Source organism: Lithobates pipiens, unplaced genomic scaffold (genome assembly GCF_037356315.1).
Source record: "Lithobates pipiens isolate NorthernLeopardFrog02 unplaced genomic scaffold, aLitPip1_a1.2 Scaffold_18, whole genome shotgun sequence".
Taxonomy (NCBI): domain Eukaryota; kingdom Metazoa; phylum Chordata; class Amphibia; order Anura; family Ranidae; genus Lithobates; species Lithobates pipiens.
The window spans coordinates 481981794-482001524 of record NW_027507758.1 but is presented as its reverse complement, the minus strand read 5'-3'; the positions used below and the strand labels follow the sequence as shown (position 1 = coordinate 482001524).

At 44.6% G+C, this 19731-nt stretch overlaps 1 protein-coding gene across 1 annotated transcript in view; it reads left to right on the top strand.

The window, feature by feature from the left end:
• Positions 1–19731, top strand: part of PROC (protein C, inactivator of coagulation factors Va and VIIIa) — a 106437-nt gene that overhangs the window by 45557 nt on the left and 41149 nt on the right. The gene's annotated exons all lie outside the window — the stretch shown is intronic.

Sequence of the window (19731 nt, the reverse complement as noted above, 5' to 3'; positions counted from 1 at the left end):
TGTTGAAACAAGTTCTGACCCGTCCTGAATGTTACTGCCCCTTCCTTCCCTGGTAGCCCACCCAAGCATATATTTTTTTTTTAAATAATGTCAGCAGATCTTCTATTTTATTTATTTTTTTCAGTTTGGCCTTTGGGTGGTTGGATCATGTATGCATGCTGAAATGACTGCCTTTTCATTCTGGTTTTGACAATACACTTGTTTTAATGTGTGCCGGCTGGCACTGATAATTTGCAGTGCAAAGTTTCCATTGCTGAGAATGAAGTGTGAATAGAGTAGCATATAGAGTAGCATGCTGGGTTCTATCCTCTACACTAAAGCCCCTTGTAAACACTTTACCTCAACACTTAGTGTTTGTTAACCCATATATAACAAACACTGACAGACCCCCTATTAGAGCCTGGGATAGCACACTGCATTAGTCTTTTATAAAAACGAGCATTGTAAATACCTATTTAGAAAGATCTTCAGGCCGGTCACATGACTCGCAGCCACTGTATACATCTGATATATGGCTTCTGCAAGATGGGCCGAGATCTCCCTCTGACTTCAGCCTGACCAGCCTGAAGTTTGCACTAAATCAGTATTCACAACGCTCATTTTTATAATATTTTAATGCAGTGTGCTATGCCAGACTATAAGAGAGGGGCTGGCAGGGACCATTTCGAGTTTTAAATTTTACTAATAGTGGCGGCGGAGGCAGCGACACACAGGTGGCAGGCAGAGGGGTAGAGAGAGGAGAGCTTACAGCAGGGCTGTGTATGAAGGAGGGACGAACTCTGACTACGCTGATCAGGGCTCAGCAGCCCTGACCAGCATGGTCAGTACAGACAGGGGGCTACAGGAAGAGGCAGGTTCAGGGAGGTTTCTTTTACAATTTAGAGGGGCAGATTATACAGCACAAGTACTGTGCTGTTTAATCTACTTTAAAGGACCAGGAAATCTTATTTTTTTGGGGGTTGACAAACACTTTAACCCTTAAAGCGAGCCCTTAACACTTATACCTTACAAACCCTTGCCCTCCCTGAAATTCACCTAATCCCCTAATGCAACTTCAGTTAAAAAAATAAGTGAATCACGGCACTGCAGGCTGCAGCATCTTTTCTTATTTATTGGTTCGAAGCAAGGGTTCAACCCAGACATTTCTGTCTTTGAAAAAGTGTTTTTCAGGGTGATACGTGTTATAGGTGAGTCCCTTCTGCTATCTAATTAATTAAAAAAAATTGGTGCGGTGATTCATTTTTTTTTTTCTGATTGATTTGTTGGAATGTAACAAGGTGAACCAGGACCTGGGAACTTTGCAGTGGAGCCTGTGTTGAGCCACTCCCCTTGGTTGGTATGCATTTTTTTGGAAAGCTGCTGCAGACATATTTTATACTAGTTAGATGTTGCTGGTCACAGGGAGTCCTTTTTGCTTTTAGTAGATACGACAGGAACAGGAAATTACATGATAACTATGTAGTTCCACAAAAGAACATTACATTCAACATAATATTGACATCCAGCCACACAAGTACTAATCAGCAATATAATATATGAGAATTGTTGTGCCAATGTCTGTATAAACAGCTTGCTATCTTATTGTGAAACTTTAAGCATCCTCTTAAGACCTATCCCTCCACCTCCCCCCAACACATAAAGTGTATGTCCAGCAAAAACATTTTTCTCTATTGTCCACTGGATGATGCAGTTTCATAGCAAGAAACCCATGGTTATACTGCAGCCCACAGGGTAAATTGACTCAATTTAAAACTGAAGGCCATGTCTGTGAGGCTATAAGCCAGGGATGCCCAACCTTTTGAAGAGTGAGGGTGCTTTAAGCAACTTGGTAATGGGCTACGGGCCACAATGAGCAGAGCAGATGGATGACAGGTCCGTGCAGAGCGGACGCGGACACAGCCCACGCTACTCTGTGGGTCCTCCGATCCGATCAGATGGAAGGGGATTGATCCCCTTCTGTTTTTTTTTTTTTTTTTAGTGAATCAGATTGGAGGTTGACGGGTGTAAATTAACACAAATCTATTTACATCTGCCGTTTCATAGAGGTGAATGGAGGGTCTGATTGGGTCGGACCAATTGTGTGAAAGGGGCCTTTCACACTAATGCAGTGCAATGCACCTGTGTCTTTCCTGCGGGTTAGTTACACTTTGCCATAGACTTCTGTTATAGCCTGCAGGTGTGGTGTACACCAAACCCGCAGGTAATAACAGAAGTCTATGGCTCAGTGCAGGTAACCTGAAGGTGCACTGCAACTGCGGATCAGTTTAAAAGCAGCCCAGTAACCACTGCACAGATATGCCCATATATACACTGCAATTTTAGTAATAAACTGATCTTTATTAACAGTCTTCTATTCAGGTATCGCCTGGTGTTGCTGTCCCCAGCAGAGTGCATTTGGTATCACTCCACCTGTAGCAGGAGCAGGCACTATACAGGAAGCGTCAGCTTATACAACTCTGCTTCACAGCCGCTTGCTTTGCCAGATTCATTAACAACACAGATGCTCCGGGATGGCGGGTCTGCAACCCATGATCTGGGTTTGCCAATCCGCCATCCCACAGAAGGAGGTCGCGGGCCACATCAGAGGGCTCCGCGGGCCACTGGTTGGGCACCCCTGCTATAAGCCCTCATATCTGCTCAGAATAATTTAGTGTCCTTAGGAGAACAGAATTTTCTCTTATGCTACAGGGGTGGATTGAGGGGGGTGCTGGGAGGGCTATGCGGATATGAGGACACCTGTTATAAGAGGGCTTACTGTTGGTGAGACTTGATGTAAGGAGACACCCGATGTAGGGAGACACTTAAATGGGGACACCTGATGTAAGGAGACACTTTAATGGGGACATCTGATGTAAGGGGGCACTCTAATGGGGACACCTGATGTAGAGGGGCACTCGGATAGGGAAATCTGAAGTCTGATGGGCATAACTGATCATAGAAGAGCATTTCTGATGGGGACACTGATGTAAGGGACACTCAGATAGGGAAATCTGAAGTCTGAGGACACTCGCAAGGGGCACTGATGTAGTGGGGCGCCCTGATGGGGACACCTAATCTAAAGGGGCATGCTGATGAGGACACCTGATGTATGGGGGGGAACTGATGGGGAAATCTGTAGTAAGGGGTGACCCTGATTTAAAGGGGTACTCTGATGAAAACTCTGATGTAAGCGCAACTCTGATGGGGAAACCTGATATAAAGAGGCACTCTGATGGGGACCCTGATGTAAGGGGGTACTCTGATAGGAAACTTGGTGTAAGGGGGGCCTCTGATGGGAAACTGATGCAAAAGGGAACTCTGATAAGTTGCCCCCCCCCTATATATGTGGTGACGCTCCCACCATCCCATATATAGATTAGCTAACAAGGGTGAAAATTTCACCCCCATCACTGCTCCACATTTCTGAAGAAAAACTTCTCCATTGAAGGCAACAGATAGTGGAGAACATCTAAAATGAACATGCAGACTTCAAGTGTCAACATGTGATGTTCCAAATAATGATTGTCAGCTTTGATAGCTAGTGTGTGCAGAATGGAGGAGTAAAGATTGGTGACATCGCAGGTGATCTGCATGGGATGATCATCCCATTGAGTAACACTCGCGCAGCTTAACAGATGGTCAGTATCTTTTAGATAGCTAGGGAGTTGGCTCACCAGGGGTTGTAACACACTATCCAACCATTGGCCCAGTGTCTCATTCAGAGAGCCAACCCTTGTGTGACCCATCTTGGACTTGGCTCTCAATACTTTTGTACATCCTTAAAATTTTTATATGTAATCTATTTAGGTCATTTTTGCATTTCTATATCACAGACACTTCTTGGAATTCATCGACATAAGTTGCCATTAGCGTCAGCTTTACTTTGATGTGGGAAACAATTACTTTGTTTGTAGCCCTTCCCTCTGGTCCTATCACGTCCCTTGTAGGAGGACGAGATGACTTTGTTTATACCCCTGGTTAAAAAACGATTGGAATGCATTTATGGTCAGGGAGGGGCTGAGAACAGACCATAAGGTGAGCAGAATCCTGGTCAGCAGGCAGGTCAAGGTCAAACAGGGAGTCAGCAGGCTAACATAGACAAGGTCTGGATCAAGCCAGGTTAGAACAAGAAGTTGGAGCAAAGATAGGTCTAGGGGAAGGCTGACTCAGCAATTGGTAAGCAGATCGCAGGAAAATAAGTGAATTTGGGTTGCAGGGTAACTGCTAAATGACATTCAGCAAGTTCCAGGATTAGCTCTTTTGATTAAATAGGCCACCTGGTAATAATATTGGAATTAGTTAGCAAGCCTGTGTGAATTAGTTCGCTCACATGAAATAGTGTTTTCTCACAAATGTGGCTGGAGATTATTCTTGTTCTGTGCATTGGTGCACAAACACGTAGTCAATGGATGCTGCATTGACAGTCCTTTTTACACTTCAGAATTCTTTACAAAGATTCTAGCTCCAATCCTGGGCATTCTCTGCCTCAGGAGTATTCCAATTATTGGATTCTTATGAGATCTGTTGCTTTGGGAGAAAACCTTCCTGGCCTTGAACTCCAATGTGTCAATCATGCTGCAGACCTTGAAGGATTTTGGATAAATCCTGAACATTAAGCAATCATTTATAAATCCAGCATAGTGCTTGGAGTACTTGGGCCTTCTCCTGGATACCTGTCGTGTCATGTTCAGCAACTTCAGTCCTGATGTCAGTCCTCCCTCTAAGGCCTGGTTCACACTAGTGTGATTTCACATGTGACTTGAGTCGCAGAGAATTCGCATGACAAGGAGAATTCACATTGTTTTCAATGGTGCCCATTTACATCATGGTGACCCAGCACGGAGCTATTTTGGAAAAGGTTCCTGTACTACTTTGGTGAAATTCCAGTGTGATTTTGGCCCCATAGAATATACAAACCTTCTCGAAGTTGCATCCAAGTAGCACTACATAATAACACTGAAAGTCGAATCAAAATCATATCACAGCAGTGTGAACCTACCTGAAAGCTGCTTGTCAGTGTTAGCCCTTGTATACACGGTCGGAGATTCCGTCGGAATGTTTCCAATCGGAGCGTTTTGTCGGACATTCCGACTGTGTGTGGTCTGCATCGGACTGTTTCTGTTGGAATATCCGACGGACCAACTTTTCCAACTTGCCGGAAAAAATTTACGACAAAATGCTCCGATCGAACATGCTCCGATCATGTGTAGCCTACTCCGACTGACAATGTGCCACGCATGCTCACAATCCAATTCAGACACGGAAGCGCTCGCTCAGGTAAAACTACTGCTCGTAATCGATATAGCACATTCGTCACACTGCAATGTTAAAAATTATTTCATGAAGCGCATTCTCTTGTTCTTTAGAATGCTGCAAGAAGGAACTTCTTTTGATGCTCATTGTCACACACACTTCTCCCGAACTTATTTCCTGACTCTTTTTTTACTAATTTCAGCAATACAATGTTTGAATTCATCAGATCTACACAATTTTATTTTTTATTTATTGTTTTTTGGGTGAATTTTGTGTTTGATTTTTTTTCATAAACATCTCCTTTTTTGACAGTTTGCTCATCTTTCCATTTTTTGGGGTGTGTTTTGTGTGTAAACTTACCACAACAACATTATTATATTTTTTATATTTTGTTTTTCTTTTTTAATCTACAGGAGGTTGTTTAGTGTTGGTGCCCCTTGTTATTCATTTCACTTTGTATTTTTGAAATGTACCTGCCTGCTCACAAATAAACGGTCCTTTTGGAAGGAAAACGCATACGCAAGTATTTCTGAAAACAAAAAAAATCTTGATTTAGGTCTCAAACAACTAAAAAGAGGAAGGCAGCGCTGGAGAAACTTGTTAATTTGGCGAAGCCTTTGGCCCCCAGGGCAGACATGAACTACGGTAATTAGAAAAAGAAAAATTGGTGGCCTGAGGAGTACATATCTCAGGGAGAAAAGTCTGGTCCAGAAGTCCTAGAGATCAGGAAAATCAGATGCCATCTATGTCCCCAGGATGTGGTTCTTCAAGAGGCTGCATCTTCTGTCAGACCAGACTGAACCCAGGCCATCACTCTCTCGTCTTCCTTAGGCACTTCCCACCAGGCGTCCTTCCAGGCTGTGGCTGGGCTCCTGGAGTTGTGGCAGGCGGAGGAGAAGGAGGGCGATGGTCGACCTCCTGGCTGCCACTTGCCACAGCCTCCCCCCTAATGAGGTCTTCCTGTGTATGGAAATGGGACATAGTTTTAGTTTTTTGCTCATCAATCACACCATTTTTAGCTCATGACTTTTTCAAATTGAATGTTACCAAATAGAACAGACTATCATTCTGAGCCCAGCATTTTTCATTCTCGTCCCAATCATTTTTGGTCACTACTCTCTATTGATATGTAAACCACTTTGTTAAATCACAACTTACTGATCAATAAGAACATCTAGTTAACAACATTAAATGTACGACAAGAAATATGTTCAACAATGTAATACCTGTCTCAAGCTGGGCCCCACCACATGTTGCTGCCTGGAAGGCCCAGGTTGGACGTTGGAAGCCTCAGCTGGGGGTGAAGGAAGCCTTGAAGGAAGACTGGAGAGTGGTGGCCTGGGTACCCCCTGGTCTACCAGAAAATGCAGCCTCTGGAAGTAAACCATCCTGGGGTAATAAATGGCATCTGGATCTCCTGATCTCAAGGACTCCAGGTGCTTCTTTCTCTCCCTGAGATATATACTCTTCATTACACCAATTTACCTCTTCACATAGGCCATGTCTGCCATGGGGACCATGATCCGCACCAAAGAAAGAAGTTTTTTCCAGCGCTGTGTTCCTCTTTCTTCGGTCGTGATAAAACGGGTTGTTGATCTGCCACAGACAGGGCATCTCCTTGTACAGTTCCAGGAATAGACCCATAAAATTGGGGGTTTGGAAGGGATCCATCTTCTCTGCAAGACACAACACAAGACAAACCCTAAAATCCTAATAATGTCATGATAAACCCTCCTAATCTTGTCCCAACATCGGCCTAGATAGAAGCAGTCTAGTCTAGTGATCTACCAAGTTCAAAATTTCACCTTCGTTTGCACGATCGTCGCGTCAGCTCCTCACTCTGTTCACAGATCGTACGGACGACACACGCGTGTTATATACAGTGCGCATGCGTGAAACTCCGTCCGCCCCTGACGTTCTTTCTAGACTATTCCCCACCCCTCCGCTTTCAGCGCATTGGGGAGAGCACATGGCGGAGAGAACGGAAGTGGGTGAGGAAAGCCCGGAGCCTGAAATGTCCCGATCCAGGAAGAGAAGATTTAAGGCCTCAAATATGTCTTTTGGAGAGATGTTGGAGATGGTGGACATATTGAACAGGACCGACTATGATGGGAAGTATGGACCTTACCCAAACCCAAATATCAGAAAGGCCAGGATCATGACTAAAGTTGTGAAGAGTCTTCAGAAGAATTTTGGGGTACGCCGATCCAAGGATCAACTAAGAAAACGCTGGCCAGATCTGAAACTGAGGGAGCACGATCAGTACAGAAGGATCAAGCGTGTTCTTCAAAAAAGTAAGTAGTTGTCGTGTGTTCATATGAATATTCTTGCTTGCATACTGCTCCATGTGCTTTGATTTCATGTTGTGTAGTTTAAAATGGCCACTTTCAAGTTCATGGTTTCATTCGTTCTGCAGGTAAGTATTCCAGCTTAACAAAGTGTCCACAATAATGTTCTCACCGTTGAACTCGGCCAAAAAACACAATTGTACAACACTTCCAAGCAATGTTTCATATTCCTATTTCTGCCCTCTGTGTGCTAATTATTATTTTTTTACATTCTCATAGGGGAGAGAAGACTCGGCAAGTATGAGGACACCAGGGACCACACCCCTCCCAAAGAAGACAAAATTCCAAAACCAGAAGCAGAGGAGCAGAAGGAGGAGGAGGAGGAGGAGGAAGGAGAGATCGTTGAAGTTGGACAAATTGTCACCACAACAGGTGAGTGTCGGAGAACACAGCTTCCGGTAAGCTCATCAATGTATGTCACCATATTTATAATACATGGTGTGTTTTTTTTGCTTTGTTTTGTAGGTGATGTGGAAGAAGAATCCCATTTTACCAGTGAAAGTGCCCAGATCCTGATTGGGGAGATAATGGGGTGCAATCGGGATTTAGAAAATATACATCAAAACATCAATGATGTTAAAAATAAAATGAAGAACATCATTGATGTTTTGGGGAGAGTGTGAAACAGCCCAAACTACCTAGGGTTTTATTTTTTGGCTTTTAAACCACTTTTGTATTTTTTGTAAATCCAAATTTGGAAGATGCACAGAGTGTTTCAACATGCGCTATCTCCCATCATGGGGGATCAATGTACGTGTTTTGTGGAAAGTGGCTGAGATGTAGGGGTTGCAGCCCCAAAACATGTACATTGATCCCCCATGATGGGAGATAGCACATGTTGACACACTGTGTGCATCTTCCAAATTTGGATTTTCCAGGGGTGACACCCCATGTGATGAAGGCAATATCAGCCCAGTTTGTACATACTCATGTCTGATATTGTCTTCACTTTTCAAAGTTGAACTTTGTAAGTCCCTGTGTTCTGTATGTTACACTTTGATACATGCCTATTTATACAAAAACACCAAGTAAACAAAAAAAATACCTGAAATAATGTTTTTGATACACCCATTTTGTTGGTTTGTTGTAAAACCCTTTTCTAAAAGCACATGTGAGTGTGCTTTGATTAAAAATTTAAATTATCAACAATGTGTGGCTTAATTTTTCATTGCGCAAAAGATGTATTTGGAGTAAAATTGTTGTTTTCGGTGAGAATGGGTGTTAATTACTAAAGGTAACTCCACTTTGCACTCCAAGTGCAGTTTCAGGTGCACTTTTTCAGTGCACTTGTAGTGCATAGTGGATGTGCCTTTAGTAAATAACAACCACAGCGATGTGTTAATTTTCACAATCATGCCATTTTCCTGCCATGGTGCTGAAAATTAGCACAATTTTGGTCAGTAATGCACTACATACATTAGTTACCAAAAACAAGGTGTGTGTGTAGCAGACACACGACATAATACGATTATCTGAAGAAGAGACTGTCCCCTCATCTCGCTCAGAACTTGGGTTTGCACTGCTGGTGAAAAAGGCACAACAAGAAAAAACATAAATTTACCTAGGAGACCCCTAAAACCAAGCCAAGCAGTAAATGAAAAGAAATATTGGAGTTTCAAAGAATAATTTAGTCATAAATTGCCGCTCAGACATTGTCTGGCATATCAATGGCCCTCCTACCCACAAAGTAGTCCATGTATTGGGTTCTAACCTCACAGGCGCTTTGAGGGGGCAAGCCAGGACGAGTAGCTTCAAGGCCCGTGAGGTTCTCATTTTCCAGCAAGTCTGCTTCTTGAACAACTGAGACCGCATAGTTTGCAGAATGTCTTTTTAGGAAATTGTGCAGAACACAGCACGCCAGCACAATGTGATTTAGTTTGTATTCCGCCATATGGATAGGCGTTAAAAAAAGGCGGAACCGGCTGGCCAGTATTCCAAAGGTGTTCTCCACCACTCTTTGGGCTCTGGACAGGCGGAAATTAAAAATCCTCTGGTCCGGGGTGAGGGTCCTCATCGGTAAAGGCCGCATCAGATGTTTTGCCAGGGCAAACGCCTCATCCGCGACGAAGACGAACGGGAGTCCTTCCTGATTCTCCTCTGAGGGTGGCAAACCCAGACTGCAACTCTGGAGACGCCAGTAGAACTCCGCCCGTGAGAACACTCCACCATCCGACATCTGTCCGTTTTGCCCCACGTCCACATACAAGAAGTCATAGGTCGCAGACACCACCGCCAACATTACAATACTATTAAACCCCTTGTAGTTAAAATAGTACGACCCCGAGTTGGGTGGTGGGACGATGCGGACGTGCTTCCCATCAACTGCACCTCCACAATTGGGAAAGTCCCAACGACTGGCAAAGTGGGAGGCCACAGTCTGCCATTCCTGTGGCGTTGAAGGACACTATGGAGTGAAACAAGACCAAAAATTTGTAAGTTTGCAAATCAACATTGCAAGCAGATTAGACACAAACATTTTTGGCCAAGATCAGTATAACATTTTGGGAACTGAGTATTTAAAGCCTAAAGTATAAGGTCCCCTAATTAGAGTCATCACCCCCCCCCCCCCCATCTGATGGGCCCTTGCTAAAAAATGAGGGGGGGGATGTTTTGGACAGGTAACCCTCTCCACTTGATTGAGAGCTGAATGCCTAAATAATGTGTGATACTTTGGAAAGCCCCTCCTTACTTACACTATTGGCAGCCCACCGGAGAGGTAAGAAAAGTCATAATAACAAAAAGAAAACAAAATGGAAGCACATTTTGACATTATGCTATTACATATCAAGATAATAATAGGGGGAAAAAAATTAAAAAATTATAGCATTTGAAAGTATTGAGGCAGGCCCTTGCACTACATGCTTTGGTGAATTTGTCCATAAATGTGAGCATCAAAAAGGTAGATATAGTGTGTATTGGGTTTGGTAAAGTCAGCAGATAGAGGATTGCCATCAGCTGAGCTAGCAGTTGGGGGGAGGGGAGTTCCTAATGAGTTTGGCACACCCAAAAAAAAAAAAATGTCACTCTGCATGAATTGAAGCACACACATCACATTTGTAGACATTTTAGGGGGTGTTTAGGGGAAAGCAATACTATGGAGCTGACAAAAGACATTGGTAAGTGACTAGACTATAGTTTTATGGGCCAAGAAGAGCATGGTGGGGAAGTTAGTGAGGCAAATATGCATGAGGACAAAGGGCAGGGCATATGAATTAGAGCATATTGCACGGATGGTAGTTAGGGGATGAGGAAAGAAATGCAAGACATTAGCAATCATGAAATACATAGAATGTGATGTTAAAGGATAAAACTTACCTTCATATAGTCCTTCTGCAGGACCTGAATGATGGCAGAACAGGTCTCTGGAATAATGATCCCCAGAGCCTGGGGGGAGATGCCTGTAGAGAACTTGAGGTCCTGAAGGCTTCTCCCAGTCGCCAAGTAGCGCAACGTGGCGATGAGCCTCTGCTCCGGAGTGATGGCTTGCTGCATGCAGGTATCCTGCCTGCTGATATAAGGGGTCAGCAAAGCCAGCAGACAGTGAAAAACGGGGTCCGTCATCCGGAGGTAATTCCTGAAATCATCAGGATTATTCTCCCGGATCTCACGGAGCAAAGGCATGTGCGCGAACTGGTCACGCTGGCGCAACCAATTCTTGGACCACAAATGCCTTCCCTCCCTGTTTATGGACCGGGCTTGTGTCAAAGTAAGAACCCCAACACGAAGCCCCTGCACAGCACAAACTCTACGACGAGTACGTAGACTAAACATGATTTGAAAACGGTCGGCTGGTCAGAACAGACAACATAAAACACAGATAAACAGCAATGCCTGAAAGAACGAACTGAATAGCAGAAGCAAGCAGACAATAAGCAATGCAAATCAAAGCATACTATACCAAGATATAGTCCACAATAAGAAACAAATACTTACTGACTACACGCACTGATTATCAGATACGCAAAGATAAGCAGAAACTGAAGAGCAGTACCGAACTGAATCACTAATCTGAAAAACGCGAATCGTCTCTCACCAAACTTCTAATAACACGCGAGATCAGCAGAAGGAGCCCAAAGGGTGCCGGGCGTAGTGCTGAACTTCCCTTTTCTAGTCCTACCGTACGCGGCTTACGTCAAAGCGTTCTTGACAACCGGAAATTCCGACAACTTGGTCCGACCGTGTGTATGCAACATCGCTTCCGGACCTCGTCCAGAATTAATCCGTCGGAATAACTCAGACGGATTTGGTTGTTGGAATCTCCGACCGTGTGTACAAGGGCTTAGAATTGTTGGTATCCACTTTTGCAGAACATTATCATGGCATGGGATAAATTCAGCCTGTCTCTGGACAAGGTCAATTGTTTTCTTCCTCTGTAATGGAAGATTGTCATGATGAATGTCAGTCTTCTAGTTTGGGGTAGAATTCTGAGCCTTCTGTGGGTTTGCGGTTGTTGGTCACCACTTACCATCAATTTCCTGAAGTTACAAGTAATTCACCTTCCTTTACTTCGTTGGGGCCCTCCTGAATTTCAGATTTTCTCAGCAGATAATATTTGGACCTGGGGAATAATCTCTTCATCTGGAGGTGTCCAGAGATATATATTTGTGTTGTTTACTTACTAGCTTTTTGATTAAACTGGACAGATTTGTCTCCAGGACACAGGACTTAACAGTGGATGCAGCAGAAGCACTGGTAGCGCCGTGGAATCAGTTATCCCTGATCTATGCCTTTCTTCCACTGAAGCTTTTACTTCATCTACTTTGAAGGATTTAGGCTGAGAGGATTCCAGTCATTCTTATTGCTCCAGAGTGGCCACCAGACATTGTGGTATGGTACGCCAGCCTTGTTTGCCTGTAGCCAGTGTACTGTGTCATCTATTACATTGGCCAGAATTATTATCGCATGAACCAGTCTTCCACCTTGTTTCTTGTTAGCTGGCTTTTACAGCCTGGTTTGGCAAAACCTAGTTTCTGAAAGACAGGGGCTTTTTGGATTTACCAGTTCTAACCATGGTAAAAGCTTTTTTGTCTGTTCTTTTTCAACGTTCTTATGCTAATAATTTGTGGATTCATACTATTATTCAAGAGAGAGGGGGATTATGATTGGGCAGGTGTTGGCGCCAAACTGTAAAAGTCCCCTCCCTGCTTCTTATTGGATAGGACAGCTACCCACCTGTAGCTTGATTACCTTCCACCATAATGTGTCATTTCCTGGCCATAGGCCTGCTCATGGCATCCCTAGGCCTGGGACCTTAATATTTAAGAAATAAAAGACTTTCCAAAAATATGTGGCCTGCGATAGAGAGAGGGGATTATAGCGGTGCCAAAGAGTACCAAATAACAAATGATGTATAACAATTATAACAATATATTTTATTGTAGATGCAAAGTACAAAAAAGACAAACAGAAAACATAAAAAATTCAACATACAATGATATAGACAGGTACATTACAAATGGATATAAATTTGTAAACACAGAGGAAAAAGCAGGCCTAGATCTTATAAAGGCCAGTAGTACAAGGTATCAACTCCTACATGTTTTTCCAAACCATTGGCTTCCTCAGGGAAATTATATATGCCTGTACCAAAAGTGAAAATTCTAAAAAACACAAAAAGACAGCATAAGGTTACAATACAATTTCAAGTTTAAATTTCTTTGTTATACATTCAGAATGCAAGGCATGGTCATAGACCCCCCCATGGCCGGTAGTTTCAAAATTGCACCACAGATACGTACCCCCAAGCTGCAAATGAGCACCACTATGGGAGAAGGGGACCCCAAACTAGCCACTAACTCCATACCGTATCTATGGCTGCAGGGGGCAAGACCTAGCAATCAAAAAATTGTCCATTAATTTATTTAAACAATTAAAGATATTGGGATAAATCCCAAATATATAGGGCTAACATAGCCTCAATTACTTACGATTATAGATTAAAACCAGTAATGAAGCAAGGACTCCGGGGTGGAATGGTTTAGCAAATACATTTTTTTTTGTTGAGGACAGTGATTGTGATCACAAATCAACCAAAATATGTGACTGAAAAGGGAGAGGAAAAAACAATTAATTCCCGGGCACAAAACATAAAGTATGTGCCAAAAGGAAAACCTAGTGACTGAAAGAAAAAAAGGCTCGCCTAATTTTTACAAACTGACAGACAACCAAAATCCCCGTTTTGGGGTATCAGAAACTAGCAGCATGCAATAAGGATGTTAGTTTGCAGCAGCAGGATATTTGAGTTAGCATGTAGCTATAGTACAAAACCTAAAAAATATAGAGAGAAGCTATCAGTTGTAAAGAATTAGTGTAGAAGCTCACAAAGTGAGGCATAAAAACAAAAGTACCTTGCCAGCAACAACAGCAATTAACAGTCCAACAGAGTCTTATGCCTCGTACACACGTTCCGATTATCGGACCACAAAAGTCGCTTTCGGACAGATCGTGCGATAATCTGATCGTTAGTACGCAGCTTTCGACAGCCGATCGCGACAGTCCGTCCAACCAAATCCGAAGGGACAAACAGGAAAACTTTGGTCGGATGACAGCCCGTCGTACGACAATCGTATAGCCAGTACAGTATGCGTCCGATAAATGTCATTCGACAAACACCACGCATGATCGGAAACACGAAAATAAACCAGAAGGACACACAGGTCACATGTATTTGACATCATTTAAAATACGTAGCTACGCACGAAGGAAGATTGTTCCAGAATCGTACGACAAAAATCTTACACACATTTTGCACTGTTGTATTCGATCTTAGTTGTATGCAACAAAATGTGAACGATCGGTCGTACGATAATCGGAACGTGTGTACGAGGCATTAGATGGACTGGCTGGCTTTATAAGCCCCCCACACCTGATCGGCATTGAGCCGATCAGTACACATGACTGAGAGTCACGCAAACACGAGCAGACTCGGTACACAAGCGGCTAATCAACAGCCAGTTAATCTGACAGCTAGGATGAGTCCGCACTGCCTGATCTTATATGGCAAACAATTAGGTGATAAGGAGGGGATCTAACAATGGGCAGAAGTGGGCTAGACCTGCCCCCTGCCAATCCCCAACTAGGATTGGCAGGGGGCAGGCCTCCTATATATACCCATGATCAGCCTGCTGTGGGAGGAGTTGTTGGGTGGAAGAACTGAGATGGAGTGTTAGACTATCATGGCCCTGAGGAAATCCTCTTTCTGAGGGGGGTGAACTCAGGCCTGGAGCTCGGGAGCTGGGAAGGAGTCTCTCTCTGCACGGTCATTGAGAGGTGTCCTGGAACAGGAGCAGGAGGAGGACAGTTGGGAGCACTGCCGGGAAAGTCATTCAGGAGTGATCTATGCTGTGGTTGGTGAGTGAGAAGCACAGTGAGAGACATGCCAGGATTGGATGTGGAGCCAGAGGGAGAGACAATGGTGTTGTTGAAGTCAAGTCGCTGCAGCCAGGAGGGTTGGCAGGATTTGCACCGGACTTGCTGGCAGCAGTAGTCCACCAAGTATCAGTTAGCACAATTATTATTTTCATCTAAAATGGTTGCTACCACAGAGGGGACTGCAGACCCCTCACCTGAAAATGGCTACTAGGAAAATGTTAGTAATTAATCAGATTGAGGCCTAGCCATCTGCTAACTGTGACGGGAATCTAGAATGGACAGTAGAGGAAAGCAAGTGCTCTCAAGTAGTGTGCTGGAGAATATGTGAAGTAGCAGAGACTGTCAACTTGGATTAAACTACCTTTATTTCTACTAAGAAAGATTCATCATTTTGGCATCCTATGTCCCTTTTTCCCCATCCAAGTTTAATCCCCTAATATTGACTCGAGAAAGTGTGCCTAAAATGGATGTTTGACTAAGTAGGGGGAAGTTTGGATGTTGAAACACGCAGCAACCCCACGGGGAATCCCTACATACACAGAAAATACACTTTCTGCACTTTACTTTACTTACACTTTACTTTGTTTTTTTTTTTATTTGAAAAAAAAAAAAACTTTATTGAGAGAAAAAAAAAGAGCAAAAAACAAAGGTAGAGGGTAAGTATATGCATGGTACAGAAAATGGTATAGGCCAACATGGCCAAAACAGTAGAACGTACATGAGCACTACAGGTTATCAGCGTAATACAATGTTGAGCACCCAACCAGCGCAGAGGCAACATACAATGCAAGGGAAGGGAGAGAGCATACCAAAAAATACAAAGACAAACAAAAAAGGGGGAGGAGGGGGGGGGGGGAATAAGGGATGGGCAGACCAGCATTTCAAGTATGTTTCACTGTTTTCCAACCATCTGTTCCAGACCTGCTAATACTTAAGAGGACACCCTCTATGTACATAAATCAACTTCTTGTATGGGATGGTGTCATTAATCTCTCTTTTTCCAACACTGGACCGTGGGGGGGAGGGCCTGCATCCAATTACGAGCAATCGCCTTTCTCGCCAAGAATAGCGTCTCATGTAAAAAGGTGCGAAGGGGTTTGTCAGCATCTAATTCTGGCAGCAGGCCAAGCAGGCACATCCTCGGGTCTAAGGTAGCAGGAGAGCCCATCTGATCGTAGAGAAAGTGTATCACCTGTATCCAGTATGCTTGGATGGTTGGGCAGGACCAGATAAGGTGGTAGAAAGAACCTGGGGAGTGACCACATAGGCGGCATCCTGGGTTGTATGTGGGTTTGAAGCGTGCTAACCTCTGGGGAGTCAGATATGTACTGTGTATAATATATAGCTGTGTGAGGCGGTCCGATAGTCCGGGAGAAACTTTTTTAACGTCCCCCAAGACTTCATCCCATTCCTCATCCTCAATTACCCCAACGTCCACCTCCCATCTAGACTTGGCAGCGTAAGCTAACGCCACGGCTTCAGGGAGACGGATGCGGAGTATAGGGTAGAAATTTATTTGGCTGGCTCAGTTCCTGTAATTATGTTTACTATAGAGGGGACTGTCAGAGATGGGTTGGAGGCAGCAAATTGAGTTTGTATGGCATGTCGGAGTTGCAAGTACCTAAAAAGGAGATAGTTGGGAAGAGAGAACTCATCTTTCAGCATCTGGAATGTTTTGAGCCCCATGTTGGTCATAATTTGGTGTAAGTACAGGATCCCATGACGTATCCAAACCACGGTGTCTGGAATGGACAGTAGTTCAGGCAGGTGTGTATTAAACCAGAGAGGGGTATGAGAGTGAAACTTTGGGGTCCCTAGTTTTTGTAGTGCCGTCCGCCATATCTTCTGGGGATGTGACAACATGTCTACTTTGTGTTGGGAGGGGCACCTTGGCAATGGGGGCCTGAGGACTGACTGAAGTGGGGCACGGGCTGGATCATCGGGGTGTTTACAAAGTAGTAGTTGGTATCTTGGTAGTTCGTTCTTGTCAAAATGATAGAAGTGGGACAATTGGGAGGCAAGGTAGTAGTCCTGAAAATCTGGAAGAGCGGCTCCTCCCAATGTCACTGGGTTCTTCAGAACCCGCCAAGATAACTTGTGTCTGCTATGGCCCCATACAAACGAATTAAGAATTGATTCAAGTGTTTTGAAAAATTTTTGTGGAATATACAGGGGGGCATGCCACAACAAGTAGAGTATCTTTGGGAGGAGGATCATTTTGACTAGACTGATATGTCCCATAACACCCAGGGGTAGTCTGGCCCAAGTTTGTGTCTTGGTTTTGATCAGGGTGTACAGGGGTTCAATATTCAGGGGTGCATAATCTTTCAGTGATCTAGTAACTTGCACTCCAAGGTACTTAATCAAAGAAACCCTAGGGAGAGTCAAAGGGGGGGACGTGGGCACGGGGGGAGGGGGGAATGATCAAGGGGAAGGATCTGGGACTTAGACCAATTAATATGCAACCCCGAGTGGCTACCAACACATTCTATGGAGTGAAGGGCTGCAACAAGAGAGGGACCCGAGTCGGCTTAGTATAGAAGTGTATCATCAGCGTACATCCCGATCTTTTCCTCCATGCTCCCTATCCTAAGGCCGCAGATGTTGGTGTCTCCACGAATCATAATGGTCAGTGGCTCCACAGCCAATGCATACAGCATGGGGGAGAGGGGGCAGCCCTGTCGGGTCCCTCTCTCCAGCGGGAATTGGTCGGAGAGCCAGCCTTGGCCCTTGGGGATTGATACAGGAGTTGAACCCAGCGAATAAAGTTGGGGCCAAGTCCAAATCCCGAGAGGCACTCCCAGAGGTAGTTCCACTTCAGAGTCAAAGGCCTTGGCAGCATCCAAGGCCACCACAACCCTTGAGCCGACTTCATCATGGGACCCCTGAATGTTCATAAGTAGGCGGCGAATGTTCATAGCAGTGTTTTTCCCCGGCATAAAGCCAGTCTGGTCAAGGTGAATCAGTGAGAGAATGACCTGGTTAAGACGGGAGGCGAGAATCTGGGCCAGTATTGTAATGTATTTTAATGTCAACCTGTAGTAGGGAAATAAGTCTATATGATTCCGTATATTTTGTGTCCTTACCGGGCTTAGGAATTACTACAATTTGGGCTTCTCACATGGAGGGAGGTAGGATTCCCGAGGCAAATATGGCTTTGAACAGGTCATGGAGTTTGGGGGTTAAAATGTCAGAATAGGTGGCGTAAAATTCAAGTGGCAAGCCGTCCAATCCTGGCGCTTTAGAAGTGGCCAGGCAGGAGATGGCTTCAGAAATATCCTCCTTAGTAATGGGAGCCTCTAACAGTTCACGTTGGGTGTCTGACAGTTTAGGAAAGTTAACTCTTGCTAAGAAGTCTCTGGTAGCTTGGGGTGTGTGGGTGACCTGGGAGGTGTAGAGTGTGCGATAGAATCTCGCAAACTCCTCCGCCACTCGTGGATCCGCAACATCTTTTCCCCGGTCGTCCGTCAATGACACCACCACCGGGGGGCACGAATCTAAATGAGCAAGGGGTAAGCAAGCAGTTTGCCAGATCTTTCTCCGTATTCAAATATCCTTTGCCTACAGAAGAAGATGCGCTGCTTGGCCCTCTCAATATGCAACTGGGAGACCTGTCGTGACTGAACCTTGAGATTATTGGCATTGCTGAGCGAGGGGTCTCAGTGAAACGCCTCCTCCAGCACCCGTAGGTGTTCCGTAGCCTCTTAGACTACCAGGTGTGATGACCGCTTGATTCTGTTAATGCGTGTGGAGAGCAGGGAGCGGGCATGAAGCTTGAATGTCTCCCACACTATATTGTACGTGGCTGAGTCCCTGTTGGCTGTGAAATAATATTGCAATTCCGTGGGGATATCATCCTGGTCCTGCAAAGCTGTCAGCCAAAATGGGTTCAGCCGCCAAGTATGAGGGGGAGAGGCCTTCAAGAGTTGCACCGTAATCCAGTATGGGGCATGATCCGAGAGAATTCTCGGAGCAAAGCCCACATCTCCCAATTTAGGTGTCAGGGTCCTTGAGATGAAAATAAAGTCGATTTGTGACATTGTGTTATGGCTGGCCGAGAAACACGAAAAGGCCTTAGCGTACGGATATTTGTGATGCCAAGTGTCTACCAGAGCAAAGTCGGTCAGAATGCGGTGCAGTCTAGTATGGGCCGGCAAGTCACTAGGGGGGTCCGGTGTACCCATGCGGTCTAGAGTGGGTGTGAGGGTCATATTAAAGCCCCCCATCCATACCACTAACGTAGAGGGATATTGTGTCATAAAGGCAAGACCCTCCTTAATTACAACTGAATTATACGGAGGGGGGACATAGCAGGCTAATATAGGGATAGGGGATCCACTAATAGTGGCGTGTATAAATACATATCTGCCCTGCCGGTCCCTTTGAAGTAGCACCAGGTCAAATGGCACTCTTTTGGCAATTGGAACCGATACACCTCTGGAGAGTGATGTGTGAGTGGCATGATATGCCCAGCCTATCCAGGGCTTTTTAAGGGAGGATTGAAGATGGCCCGTAACGTGGGTTTCAACAAATGTGACAAAATCAGCACGCTGGGACTTAAGGAATGTCAGGACGGCTGTGCGTTTAATCTTATTACGCATACCTCTAACATTCCATGTAAGGAACTTTAGAGAACTCATGGGGGGTATAGGGTGCATATAGTAGACCGCAGTTGACCCAGAGCCGGCAGAGCAGACATAGCCACAGCATGTAACATAGAACACAGTAACGGCCAATAGCAATAGTACATGTAAGATAATAACAGAGTACCTGTAGCATA